Consider the following 15,000-nt stretch of genomic DNA (forward strand, 5'->3'; position numbering starts at 1 on the left):
TCGTCCCTCTGTCCGCACCTCATTGTGCTTGCGGGGGTTGAGCTCTGGCTCTTTGGTCCCGCCTCTCAACTGTCAGTCAATTGGTGTACGATTCCTGAGCCTACTGGGCTCTATCATATCTACATTTGAGAGAGGGAGGCAGAGAGAGAGGGACAGAGGCAGAGAGAGAGGCAGAGAGAGAGACAGAGAGAGAGAGAGACAGAGAGACAGAGAGAGAGAGAGAGAGAGAGAGAGAGAGAGAGAGAGAGAGAGAGAGAGAGAGAGAGAGACAGACAGACAGACAGACAGAGGAGGAGGAGGGGGCGAGGTGAGAGTCAACAGAGAGAGAGAGAGAGAGAGACAGAACACACACACAGCCCCACCTCAAAAGGTGGGTCAACAGGCCGTGTACGTCCCCTGAATAAATCAATTTAGCCATTACTCACACAGCAAACTCACCCCCCCCCCCCCCTCCCCCTGCCAGCAAATACACCAATAATGGCGGGGAAGGCAGCTCTCCCTGCCCACCACTACGCCTTCCCCTGCCCACCCTTCACACTAGTCTGGGACGGGTATTGGTGGTGTATACCAAATAATATACACATGGAAGATACTGGAGGGCCAGGTCCCTAGTCTACACAGTAAAATAACAACGTACTGGAGTGAACGATATGGAAGAAAAATGCAGAATAGAACCAGTGAAGAGCAGAGGTGCCATAGGCACAGAGAACACTGTATAAACATCAGAGGTCCAGTGAAGAGCAGAGGTGTCATAGGCACAATCAGAGAACACTGTATAAACATCAGAGGTCCAGTGAAGAGCAGAGGTGCCATAGGCACAATCAGAGAACACTGTATAAGCATCAGAGGTCCGCGGTTGTTCAACGTCCTCCCAGCGAGCATAAGAAATATTGCCGGAACAACCGTGGAAACTAGTTTCCACCAAGGAGTGCCGGACCAACCGGGCTGTGGTGGGTATGTGGGCCTGCGGGCCGCTCCAAGCAACAGCCTGGTGGACCAAACTCTCACAAGTCAAGCCTGGCCTCGGGCCGGGCTTGGGGAGTAGAAGAACTCCCAGAACCCCATCAACCAGGTATATGTGGGCCTGCGGGCCGCTCCAAGCAACAGCCTGGTGGACCAAACTCTCACAAGTCAAGCCTGGCCTCGGGCCGGGCTTGGGGAGTAGAAGAACTCCCAGAACCCCATCAACCAGGTTGAGGGAGGGAGAGGTCTCCCTGGAGCCCACTTGACGCTCCACAAGGTGCTCTTCGTCTACAATACGGGAAGGGTTCGATACCCGATAACCCATTACCAGGTACAACAAGAAGCATGGCAGGGCGCTGGCTTCACCTACAAGGAGTATTAGCTTGTGTCATCCTCCGCGTCATATCTGTTTGTCCAGGCCAAAAACTACCCTCAGATAAGGCTTCATCATGTTATGTACTAATCTATAGTCTCAGTATTGTTGTGAATGTCTAGTGCTCCAAGGTTGCTTGGTTGGTCTCCACCACATTTAGTGCTGGGGGATCTCCCTGCTCTATTGTGATGACCTCCAGGAATGTGTTGTGGAGTTCTTCACACACCTCTATGTCAGAGAGAGAGAGAGTGAGTGAGTGAGTGAGTGAGTGAGTGAGTGAGTGAGTGAGTGAGTGAGTGAGTGTGTGTGTGTGTGTGTGTGTGTGTGTGTGTGTGTGTGTGTCTGTGTGTGTGTGTGTGTATTTCCTTTTCCCCATCAAGAAGGTAATTTCTTCCCAGACTTTTCACATTGTGTCCACACCAGAGTCCCCCCCCCTCCCCCTCCCCCCGCCGTGGGTCAGCTGTTGTCACGCCTGAGGGGGGGGGGGAGCAGGGACCATAACGTGCTGTTGGTACCAACACCACCCCCCCTCAGCAGGGGTGGGGGGGCAGGGAGTGTGTGGGGGGAGGAAGGAAGGGATGCTGTATTCACCTAGTTGTGCTTGCGAAGGTTGAGCTCTGCTCTTTCGGCCCGCCTCTCAACTGTCAATCAACTATTACTAACTACTAATTTTTTCACCCCCCCCCCCCCGTCCCTCCCTAGATATGGAGTCCATATCTAGTCAAGGATAAGACTAAACTGGAAAAGGTTCAAAGGTTTGCCACCAGACTAGTACCCGAGCTGAGAGGTATGAGCTACGAGGAGAGACTACGGGAATTAAACCTAAATTCGCTGGAAGACAGAAGACTTAGGGGGACATGATCACCACGTACAAGGTTCTCTGAGGAATTGATAGGGTAGATAAAGACAGGCTATTTAACACAAGGGGCACACGCACAAGGGGACACAGGTGGAAACTGAGTGCCCAAATGAGCCACAGAGATATTAGAAAGAGTGTCAGAGTGGTTGACAAATGGAATGCATTAGGCAGTGATGTGGTGGAGGCTGACTCCATACACAGTTTCAAGTGAAGATATGATAGAGCCCAGTAGGCTCAGGAACCTGTACACCTGTTGATTGACGGTTGAGAGGCGGGACCAAAGAGCCAGAACTCAACCCCCGCAAGCACAAATAGACGAGTACAAATAGGTGAGTACCCCAGGAAGCAGCCCGTGACAACTGACTAACTCCCAGGTACCTATTTACTGCTAGGTAACAGGGACATCTGGGTGAACGAAACTCTGCCCATTGTTTTTCGCCGGCGCCGGGAATCGAACCCGGACTCACGCATCCAGCGTGCTGTCCAGTCAACCCCGCCGCCCACCCTAAAAAGGAAGGGGGAGGGGGGAGAGGGGGGGAGAGAGAGAGACAGAGAAAGAAAGAGAGAGCGAGAATCTTACATAAGCATTAAACAATTTTCAAGGATTTATAGAGCAGGAATAAAGCATTTTCATTCAAAAGTGGCACGGCCCACCCCAGGCACGGCCCACCCCAGGCACGGCCCACCCCAGGCACGGCCCACCCCAGGCACGGCCCACCCCAGGCACGGCACACCCCAGGCACGGCCCACCCCAGGCACGGCCCACCCCAGGCACGGCCCACCCCAGGCACGGCCCACCCCAGGCACGGCCCACCCCAGGCACGGCCCACCCCAGGCACGCCACACCCCAGGCACGGCCCACCCCAGGCACGGCCCACCCCAGGCACGCCACACCCCAGGCACGCCACACCCCAGGCACGGCCCACACCCCAGGCACGCCACACCCCCGGCACGCCACACCCCCCCGGCACGCCACACACCCCAGGCACGCCACACACCCCAGGCACGCCACACACCCCAGGCACGCACACCCCAGGCACGCCACACACCCCAGGCACGGCACACACCCCAGGCACGCCACACACCCCAGGCACGCCACACACCCCAGGCACGCCACACACCCCAGGCACGCCACACACCCCCGGCACGCCACACCCCCGGCACGCCACACCCCCGGCACGCCACACCCCCCCGGCACGCCACACACCCCCGGCACGCCACACACCCCCGGCACGCCACACCCCCGGCACGCCACACACCCCCGGCACGCCACACACCCCCGGCACGCCACACACCCCAGGCACGCCACACACCCCAGGCACGGCACACACCCCAGGCACGCCACACACCCCAGGCACGCCACACACCCCAGGCACGCCACACACCCCAGGCACGCCACACACCCCAGGCACGCCACACACCCCAGGCACGCCACACACCCCAGGCACGCCACACACCCCACACACCCCAGGCACGCCACACACCCCACACACCCCAGGCACGCCACACACCCGGCACGCCACACACCCCAGGCACGCCACACACCCCAGGCACGCCACACACCCCAGGCACGCCACACACCCCAGGCACGCCACACACCCCAGGCACGGCACACACCCCAGGCACGCCACACACCACAGGCACGCCACACCCCCGGCACGCCACACCCCAGGCACGCCACACCCCAGGCACGCCACACCCCCCAAGCACGCCACACCCCCCAGGCACGCCACACACCCCAGGCACGCCACACCCCAGGCACGCCACACACCCCAGGCACGCCACACCCCCCAGGCACGGCACACACCCCAGGCACGGCACACACCCCCGGCACGCCACACCCCAGGCACGGCACACACCCCAGGCACGCCACACCCCCCAGGCACGCCACACACCCCAGGCACGGCACACCCCAGGCACGGCACACACCCCAGGCACGGCACACACCCCAGGCACGCCACACACCCCAGGCACGGCACACACCCCAGGCACGGCACACCCCCCAGGCACGCCACACCCCCCAGGCACGCCACACCCCCCAGGCACGGCACACACCCCAGGCACGCCACACCCCAGGCACGCCACACCCCAGGCACGCCACACCCCAGGCACGCCACACCCCAGGCACGCCACACCCCAGGCACGTGTGAAGGAGTAGGGGGGGTGGGCAGAAGTAGAGGAACAGACAAGAAGGCCCAGAAATGGAGAAGAGAGGACGCAGACATGGAGGAGGAGGAGGAGAAGGAGCAGACAAAGAGGAGCAGACAAGGAGGAGGAGGAGAAGGAGCAGACAAAGAGGAGCAGACAAGGAGGAGGAGGAGAAGGAGCAGACAAAGAGGAGCAGACAAGGAGGAGGAGGAGCAGACAAGGAGGAGGAGGAGCAGGCAAGGAGGAGGAGGAGCAGGCAAGGAGGCTGCACCGGTACTCACGGGTACTGTCGTCGCGGTGAAGGAGATGTTTGGAGCTGAGGAGAGAGAGCGGGTGGTTGGCCGGGCCCACTAGCGACCCCGTGAACCCCGACAGCAGACCTGCGGGTACACCACACTGCTTAGTTGTGTCTGCTTCACTACCACACTCTGGCCACCACACACCTCCACACGTGGCTACCACACACCTCCACACGTGGGTACCACACACCACACACCTCCACACGTGGGTACCACACCACACACCTCCACACGTGGCTACCACACCACACACCTCCACACGTGGCTACCACACCACACACCTCCACACGTGGCTACCACACACCACCACACTGCTTAGTTGTGTCTGCTTCACCACCACACTCTGGCCACCACACACCTCCACACGTGGCTACCACACCACCACCACCACACGTGGCTACCACACACCACCACACTGCTTAGTTGTGTCTGCTTCACCACCACACTCTGGCCACCACACACCTCCACACGTGGCTACCACACCACCACCACCACACGTGGCTACCACACACCACACACCTCCACACGTGGGTACCACACCACACACCTCCACACGTGGCTACCACACCACACACCTCCACACGTGGCTACCACACCACACACCACCACACGTGGCTACCACACACCACCACACTGCTTAGTTGTGTCTGCTTCACTACCACACTCTGGCAACCACACGTGGCTACCACACCACACACCACCACCACCACCACACCACACAACCACACACCACACCACCACACACCACACCACCACCACACACCACACCACCACCACACACCACCACCACCACACATGACAACCACCACCACCACCACACATGACAACCACCACCACACACCACACACCACCACCACACACCACCACCACCACACACCTACACCACCACACACCTACACCACCACCACACCACCACACACCATCACCACCACCACCACACACCACACACCACCACCACCACACACCACCACCACCACCACACACCACCACACACCACACACCACCACACACCACACACCTACACCACCACACACCTACACCACCACACACCTACACCACCACACACCTACACCACCACACACCTACACCACCACACACCTACACCACCACACACCTACACCACCACCACACCACCACCACAATCATTGTCACTTATCGTTGCACATATTTCCTGCAAAAAAATACATAATGTTAAGTATTATATAAGTAGAAGTGATGCACTTAAGAGAACTGGAATTTATTAGAGAACAATATTATCATTATATACAAACTCAAGGGTCTCCCCCATACTCTTGTTTACACTCAAGACTGGGAAGTGTAAACATGTTTACCTGTACTTTACCGTAGACAGTTTCTAGGGTTCAATTCACTTTCAACATTATTCTACCATTCCTTCTACTCGCCATTTCTACTTCAACTCGCCATTCCTACTTCTGCTCGCCATTCCTACTTCTACTCACCATTTCTACTTCTACTCGCCATTCCTACTTCTACTCGCCATTCCTACTTCTACTCGCCATTCCTACTTCTACTCGCCATTCCTACTTCTACTCGCCATTCCTACTTCTACTCGCCATTCCTACTTCTACTCGCCATTCCTACTTCTACTCGTTTTACTTCAACTCGCCATTCCTACTTCTACTCGCCATTTCTACTTCTACTCGCCATTCCTACTTCTACTCGCCATTCCTACTTCTACTCGCCATTCCTACTTCTACCAATCTGGGAGTCTTAGCAGTGGGCAACATTCTAGACCCGCCACCGGGGGATCTAGCTCCAATCCCCGGCCTGGACGGTCGGGGATTGAACGCCGACCTGCATGAAGCGAGACCGTCGCTCTACCGTCCACCCCAAGTGGTTAAAAGGGGGGGGGGTGTTCAAAATAGCCTCATAAAAATGTGCTCAAATCTCAAATTTTTCTTTGCCAGGGGTAGGGGCTCTCACAAGGGGGGTGGGGGCTCTCACAAGGGGGGTGGGGGCTCTCACAAGGGGGGTGGGGGCTCTCACAAGGGAGGTGGGGGCTCTCACAAGGGAGGTGGGGGCTCTCACAAGGGGGGTAGGGGCTCTCACAAGGGGGGTGGGGGCTCTCACAAGGGGGGGTGGGGGCTCTCACAAAGGGGTGGGGGCTCTCACAAGGGGGTGGGGGCTCTCACAAGGGGGTGGGGGCTCTCACAAGGGGGGTGGGGGCTCTCACAAGGGGGTGGGGGCTCTCACAAGGGGGTGGGGGCTCTCACAAGGGGGGTGGGGGGCTCTCACAAGAGGGGTGGGGGCTCTCACAAGGGGGGTGGGGGCTCTCACAAGGGGGGTGGAGGCTCTCACAAGGGGGGTGGGGGCTCTCACAAGGGAGGTGGGGGCTCTCACAAGGGAGGTGGGGGCTCTCACAAGGGAGGTGGGGGCTCTCACAAGGGGGGTGGGGGCTCTCACAAGGGGGGGTGGGGGCTCTCACAAGGGGGGGTGGGGGCTCTCACAAGGGGGGTGGGGGCTCTCACAAAGGGGGGTGGGGGCTCTCACAAAGGGGGGTGGGGGCTCTCACAAGGGGGGTGGGGGCTCTCACAAGGGGGGTGGGGGCTCTCACAAGGGGGGTGGGGGCTCTCACAAGGGGGGTGGGGGCTCTCACAAGGGGGGTGGGGGCTCTCACAAGGGGGGTAGGGGCTCACACAAGGGGGGTGGGGGCTCTCACAAGGGGGGTGGGGGCTCTCACAAGGGGGGTGGGGGCTCTCACAAGGGGGGTGGGGGGCTCTCAAGGGGGGTGGGGGGCTCTCAAGGGGGGTGGGGGGCTCTCACAAGGGGGGTGGGGGCTCTCACAAGGGGGGTGGGGGCTCTCACAAGGGGGGGGGGCTCTCACAAGGGGAGTGGGGGGGGGCTCTCACAAGGTGGAGTGGGGGGGGGCTCTCACAAGGGGGGTGGGGGGGCTGTCACAAGGGTGGTGGGGGGGGGGCTCTCACAAGGGGGGTGGGGGGGCTCTCACAAGGGGGTTGGGGGGGCTCTCACAAGGGGGTTGGGGGGCTCTCACAAGGGGGTGGGGGCTCTCACAAGGGGGTGGGGGCTCTCACAAGGGGGGTGGGGGCTCTCACAAGGGGGGTGGGGAGGCTCTCACAAGGGGGGTGGGGAGGCTCTCACAAGGGGGTGGGGGGGCTCTCACAAGGGGGGTGGGGGGGCTCTCACAAGGGGGTTGGGGGGCTCTCACAAGGGGGGTGGGGGGCTCTCAAGGGGGGTGGGGGGCTCTCACAAGGGGGGCTCTCACAAGGGGGGTGGGGGGGCTCTCACAAGGGGGGTGGGGGGCTCTCACAAGGGAGGCTCTCACAAGGGGGGTGGGGGGGCTCTCACAAGGGGGGCTCTCACAGGGGGGTGGGGGGGGGCTCTCACAAGGAGGGTGGGGGCTCTCACAAGGGGGGTGGGGGCTCTCACAAGGGGGGTGGGGGGCTCTCACAAGGGTGGGGGGCTCTCACAAGGGGGGTGGGGGGGCTCTCACAAGGGGGTGGGGGCTCTCACAAGGGGGTGGGGGCTCTCACAAGGGGGTGGGGGCTCTCACAAGGGGGGTGGGGGCTCTCACAAGGGGGGGGGGTCTACACCCAAGGGGCTACAATGAGATAACCAACATTATACATCAACACATCTTCCTAAAATAGTAGTAACTATATCAGTTTAACACACTCCAGCAGGCGTAAAAACCGGAGGGGATGTAGCTCTGTGGTCCAGCACGACCACGTGGATCATATTTAACACCAGCACTTACCTTAGGACAATGCATTAGCTTAGTATGGCTGTAATTAAGAGTGGATGAAGGGGAGGGACTTGCCTGAGAGTTAGAAGAGGTACTTACTTGCAGCAGAGGCTGGTGGGAGGGAGGGGAGCCCGGGCAGCGCCGGGTGGGGGCCCAGGGGGATGGGGGGAGCGTGGCCCGCGTGGGGTAGGGCGGCCTGCTGGGCCTGCATCTGTTGCTGAAATGTAGAGAACCCGGCCTGCACCTCAGTCAGTTGTCGCGCTATGGTGGGGTGGGGGGTGGGGGGTGGAGGGGGTGTGGTGTGTGTGGTGGGGGTGTGGTGTGTGTGGTGGGGGTGTGGTGTGTGTGGTGGGGGTGTGGTGTGTGTGGTGGGGGTGTGGTGTGTGTGGTGGGGGTGTGGTGTGTGTGGTGGGGGTGTGGTGGGGGTGTGGTGTGTGTGGTGGGGGTGTGGTGTGTGTGGTGGGGGTGTGGTGGGGGTGTGGTGTGTGTGGTGGGGGTGTGGTGTGTGTGGTGGGGGCGTGGTGGGGGTGTGGTGTGTGTGGTGGGGGTGTGGTGTGTGTGGTGGGGGCGTGGTGGGGGTGTGGTGTGTGTGGTGGGGGTTGTAAACATAGTGAGTGTGTATGCTAGAGATAGTGAAATCTGTCAAGATACTTCCAGATAGTGAAAAAGAAGAAGGTAGTGACGCTGAAAATTGCGTTGACAGTCTATAATGTACAATGATGATGGTGATTGCATCACCATCCGGGAGAACCTGGGATGCTAAAATGATGGTGAATACGTCAAGATGGTGACGTTATCTCATTATCATACATCAGGTATTGCAGTGATCGGGTCAAAGCTGTATTTCACTTGGTATGAGGACAAGGAGCTGGGATATGAGGACAAGGAGCTGGGGTATGAGGACAAGGATCTGGGGTATGAGGACAAGGAGCTGGGGTATGAGGACAAGGAGCTGGGGTATGAGGACAAGGAGCTGGGGTATGAGGACAAGGATCTGGGATATGAGGACAAGGAGCTGGGGTATGAGGACAAGGATCTGGGGTATGAGGACAAGGAGCTGGGGTATGAGAACAAGGAGCTGGGGTATGAGGACAAGGAGCTGGGATATGAGGACAAGGAGCTGGGGTATGAGGACAAGGAGCTGGAGTATGAGGACAAGGAGCTGGGGTATGAGGACAAGGAGCTGGGGTATGAGGACAAGGAGCTGGGGTATGAGGACAAGGAGCTGGGGTATGAGGACAAGGAGCTGGGGTATGAGGACAAGGAGCTGGGGTATGAGGACAAGGAGCTGGGGTATGAGGACAAGGAGCTGGGATATGAGGACAAGGAGCTGGGGTATGAGGACAAGGAGCTGGGGTATGAGGACAAGGAGCTGGGATATGAGGACAAGGAGCTGGGGTATGAGGACAAGGAGCTGGGGTATGAGGACAAGGAGCTGGAGTATGAGGACAAGGAGCTGGGGTATGAGGACAAGGATCTGGGGTATGAGGACAAGGAGCTGGAGTATGAGGACAAGGAGCTGGGGTATGAGGACAAGGAGCTGGAGTATGAGGACAAGGAGCTGGGGTATGAGGACAAGGAGCTGGAGTATGAGGACAAGGAGCTGGGGTATGAGGACAAGGAGCTGGAGTATGAGGACAAGGAGCTGGGGTATGAGGACAAGGAGCTGGAGTATGAGGACAAGGAGCTGGGGTATGAGGACAAGGAGCTGGGGTATGAGGACAAGGAGCTGGAGTATGAGGACAAGGAGCTGGGGTATGAGGACAAGGATCTGGGGTATGAGGACAAGGAGCTGGGGTATGAGGACAAGGAGCTGGGGTATGAGGACAAGGAGCTGGAGTATGAGGACAAGGAGCTGGGATATGAGGACAAGGAGCTGGGGTATGAGGACAAGGAGCTGGGGTATGAGGACAAGGATCTGGGGTATGAGGACAAGGAGCTGGGGTATGAGGACAAGGAGCTGGGGTATGAGGACAAGGAGCTGGAGTATGAGGACAAGGAGCTGGGATATGAGGACAAGGAGCTGGGGTATGAGGACAAGGAGCTGGGGTATGAGGACAAGGATCTGGGGTATGAGGACAAGGAGCTGGGGTATGAGGACAAGGAGCTGGGGTATGAGGACAAGGAGCTGGAGTATGAGGACAAGGAGCTGGGATATGAGGACAAGGAGCTGGGGTATGAGGACAAGGAGCTGGGGTATGAGGACAAGGAGCTGGGATATGAGGACAAGGAGCTGGAGTATGAGGACAAGGAGCTGGGATATGAGGACAAGGAGCTGGGATATGAGGACAAGGAGCTGGGATATGAGGACAAGGAGCTGGGATATGAGGACAAGGAGCTGGGATATGAGGGCGGAGGAAGGAATGGTGCCCAACCACTTGGAGTAATGGTGATGGAACTCCGCCGTATAGTGACTGTCCAGAGGTATGGTGATGGCGAGGCTCAAGATATATAGTGATGGCGAGGGGTCAACATATATAGTGATGGTGAGGGTCAAGATATATAGTGATGGTGAGGGGTCAACATATATAGTGATGGTGAGGCTCAAGATATATGGTGATAGTGAGGGTCAACATATATGGTGATGGTGAGGGTCAAGATATATGGTGAGGGTCAAGATACATGGTGATGGTGAGGCTCAAGATATATGGTGATAGTGAGGGTCAACATATATGGTGATGGTGAGGCTCAAGATATATAGTGATGGTGAGGGGTCAACATATATAGTGATGGTGAGGGGTCAACATATATAGTGATGGTGAGGGTCAAGATATATGGTGATAGTGAGGGTCAACATATATGGTGATGGTGAGGGTCAAGATATATGGTGAGGGTCAAGATACATGGTGATAGTGAGGGTCAAGATATATGGTGATGGTGAGGGTCAACATATATAGTGATGGTGAGGCTCAAGATATATGGTGATGGTGAGGGTCAAGATATATGGTGAGGGTCAAGATATATGGTGAGGGTCAAGATACATGGTGATAGTGAGGGTCAAGATATATGGTGATGGTGAGGGGTCAACATATATAGTGATGGTGAGGGTCAAGATATATGGTGAGGGTCAAGATATATGGTGAGGGTCAAGATATATGGTGAGGGTCAAGATACATGGTGATAGTGAGGGTCAAGATACATGGTGATAGTGAGGGTCAAGATATATGGTGATGGTGAGGGTCAACATATATAGTGATGGTAAGGGGTCAAGATATATAGTGATGGTGAGGGTCAAGATATATGGTGATGGTGAGGGTCAACATATATAGTGATGGTGAGGGTCAAGATATATGGTGATAGTGAGGGTCAACATATATAGTGATGGTGAGGGTCAAGATATATGGTGATAGTGAGGGTCAACATATATAGTGATGGTGAGGTTCAAGATATATAGTGATAGTGAGGGTCAACATATATAGTGATGGTGAGAGTCAAGATATATAGTGATGGTGAGGGTCAACATATATGGTGATGGTGAGGTTCAAGATATATAGTGATAGTGAGGCTCAAGATATATAGTGATGGTGAGGGTCAACATATATAGTGATGGTGAGGTTCAAGATATATAGTGATGGTGAGGGTCAAGATATATAGTGATGGTGAGGGTCAAGATATATAGTGATGGTGAGGGTCAAGATATATAGTGATGGTGAGGGTCAAGATATATAGTGATGGTGAGGGTCAAGATATATGGTGATGGTGAGGGTCAACATATATGGTGATGGTGAGGGTCAAGATATATGGTGAGGGTGAGGGTCAAGATATATGGTGAGGGTGCAGAGGTGCTGTACTCACCTAGCAGTATCTCCGGGAGATGAGTTAAGGCTCTTGGGTCCCGGCTCCCAACGCTTAATCGCCTGGTGTACGTGTTCAAGTGCCCAAAAGGCTCTACCATAACTACACATATTGCTGTAAACGACGTCAGCTTCCACTACATAATTTCTAACCTCATTCCAATTGTTCACTATCCTGAAGCGGAACAAACTCAAATGTCACTGAGGTGTACAGTGTTCTGTATCTGGGTACATTGTTCCATTGTTCATGTACTACCCAGGATAACTGTCTGGTCTTGTCTGCTTTGTGTAAATTCACCCAAGTATTTTGTATGTGGTAATCATGTCTCCTCTGTTTCGTATTTGTTTCAGTAACGCGAGGTTTAAATTGTTTAATCCGTCCGCGTAGCTCATGCCAATCTGCTCTGGGACCAGAATTGTCCTCGCAAAAATATAAAAGACTGAACTAATCTTTCTTCAGCTTGCTAAAGGCTTTTCTTATATTAGTCAACTTTTCATGATTTGCAAGGGCCATTAGACTGTAGTTTAATGCCTTCTGTTTCCCCATTGTCTATATCGGCACAGTATTGGCCGTTTTCCAACTCCCTGGCAGTTCCCCTGTTTCCACTCATGTATTATAATAAGCGGCCAGCACCAGGGGCCAGATTCACGAAGCAGTTACGCAAGCACTTACGAACGTGTACATCTTTCCTCAATCTTTGACGGCTTTGGTTACCTTTTATTAAACAGTTTACAAGCATGAAAACTTGCCAATTAACTGTTGTTATTGTTATAAACAGCCTCCTGGTGCTTCGGAGCTCATTAACTGTTTAATAATTGTAAACAAAGCCGCCAAAGATTGAGAAAAGATGGACAGGTTCGTAAGTGCTTGCGTAAGTGCATCTGGCCCCAAGCTTGTACACCAGGTGCGGTGATGGTGACGGTCAAGAGGTGCAGTGATAGTGAAGGAATACATGACAACACCTACGCTCATCACAACCACTGTATTTCCTGACTGCCAGAAAGCCTTCGACACAGTACCTCACAAGACATTGCTCCCCAAAGAGGAAGGGGGGTGGGGGGAGAAGAGCCTTAACATGGGTAAATAATTCCCCAAGAGGCGACAAGGTAGCCCACACTACTACTACTCCTGGAGAAACAAGCGGAGCGCCTCAAGGGCCACTGGATTAAACCCATGGTTTAATCAAAGATGTAGGCTAGCTAAGCAGCAAAGTAAAAGGGCATGGAGAAACTATAGGAATAACAGGACACTGGAGAGCAGAGAAAGATACCAGAATGCCAGGAATGAATATGTCAGAATGAGAAGAGAGGCAGAAAGACAATACGAAAATGACATCGCAAGCAAGGCAAAGACTCAGCCTAAATTGTTGCATAGCCACATTAGGAGAAAAACAACAGTAAAGGAACAGGTTATGAGATTAAGGATAGGGGCGGAAGGATTCACTACAAATGACAAGGAAGTGTGTGAGGAATTGAATAAGAAATTCCAGGAGGTCTTCACCTTAGAACAAGGAGAAATTCCAGAGGTAAGTGAGGGAATAGCTAACCAGGAACCACTGGAAGAGTTTGAGATTACCAGTGGGGAAGTAAGGAAGTGTTTACTAGAGTTGGACGTGACGAAGGCTATAGGCCCAGATGGAATCTCCCCTTGGGTTCTAAAGGAAGGAGCAAGAGAACTGTGCCTACCACTCTCCATAGTGTATAACAAATCACTGGCAACAGGGGAACTGCCAGATATTTGGAAAGCAGCTAACGTAGTCCCGATATACAAGAAAGGGGATAGACAGGAGGCACTGAACTACAGGCCAGTGTCCCTAACCTGCATACCATGCAAGCTGATGGAGAAGATTGTGCGAAAAAAACTAGTGGAGCATCTGGAGCGAAGGAACTTTGTAACACAGCATCAACATGGGTTCAGGGATGGCAGGTCCTGCCTCACAGGGTTACTTGAATTCTACGACCAGGCAACAAAAATAAGGCAAAAAAGAGAAGGGTGGGCAGACTGCATATTTTTGGATTGTCAGAATGATACAGTGCCACACAAGAGGCTACTGCGAAAGTTGGAGATGCAGGCTGGAGTGAGAGGGAAGGTACTCCGGTGGATAGAGTACCTAAGCAACAGGAGACAACGAGTCTGTGTGAGGGGTGAGGTCTCAGATTGGCGAGACGTCACAAGTGGAGTCCCGCAGGGGTCAGTCCTTGGACCTATATTGTTTCTGGTATATGTAAATGATCTCCCAGAGGGAATAGATTCGTTCCTCTCAATGTTTGCCGACGATACAAAAATTATGAGGATTGAAACAGAGGATGATAGTAGGAGGCTACAAGATGACCTGGATAGACTGAGTGAATGGTCCAACAAATGGCTGTTGAAGTTCAACCCGAGTAAATGCAAAGTAATGAAACTAGGCAGTGGAAACAGGAGGCCAGGCACAGGATACAGAATAGGAGATGAAGTACTTAATGAAACAGACAGAGAGAAAGATCTAGGAGTTGATATCACACCAAACCTGTCTCCTGAAGCCCACATAAAGAGAATAACGTCTGCGGCATATGCGAGGCTGGCTATCAGAACGGCGTTCAGGAACCTGTGTAAGGAATCATTCAGAATCTTGTACACCACATATGTAAGACCAATCCTGGAGTATGCGGCCCCAGCATGGAGCCCGTACCTTGTCAAGCACAAGACGAAGCTGGAAAAAGTCCAAAGGTATGCTACTAGACTAGTCCCAGAACTAAGAGGCATGAGTTATGAGGAAAGGCTGCGGGAAATGCACCTTACGACACTGAAAGACAGAAGAGTAAGGGGGAACATGATCACAACCTACAAAATCCTCAGA

General features: G+C 54.9%; 1 non-coding gene across 1 annotated transcript in view; it reads right to left on the minus strand.

Annotated features, from left to right (window-relative positions):
* Positions 1–8,604, minus strand: part of LOC123757313 (uncharacterized) — an 18,565-nt gene extending 9,961 nt beyond the window's left edge. Inside the window, exons 1-2 of the transcript XR_011228351.1 lie at positions 8,466–8,604; positions 4,625–4,723 (exon numbers count right to left, since the gene is read on the minus strand). This is a non-coding gene — a transcript (uncharacterized protein). The remainder of the gene's footprint in view (positions 1–4,624; positions 4,724–8,465) is intronic.
* Between the last annotated feature and the right edge of the window lie 6,396 nt (positions 8,605–15,000).

The sequence above is a fragment of the Procambarus clarkii genome, chromosome 13 (genome assembly GCF_040958095.1).
Source record: "Procambarus clarkii isolate CNS0578487 chromosome 13, FALCON_Pclarkii_2.0, whole genome shotgun sequence".
NCBI classification, from domain to species: Eukaryota; Metazoa; Arthropoda; class Malacostraca; order Decapoda; family Cambaridae; genus Procambarus; species Procambarus clarkii.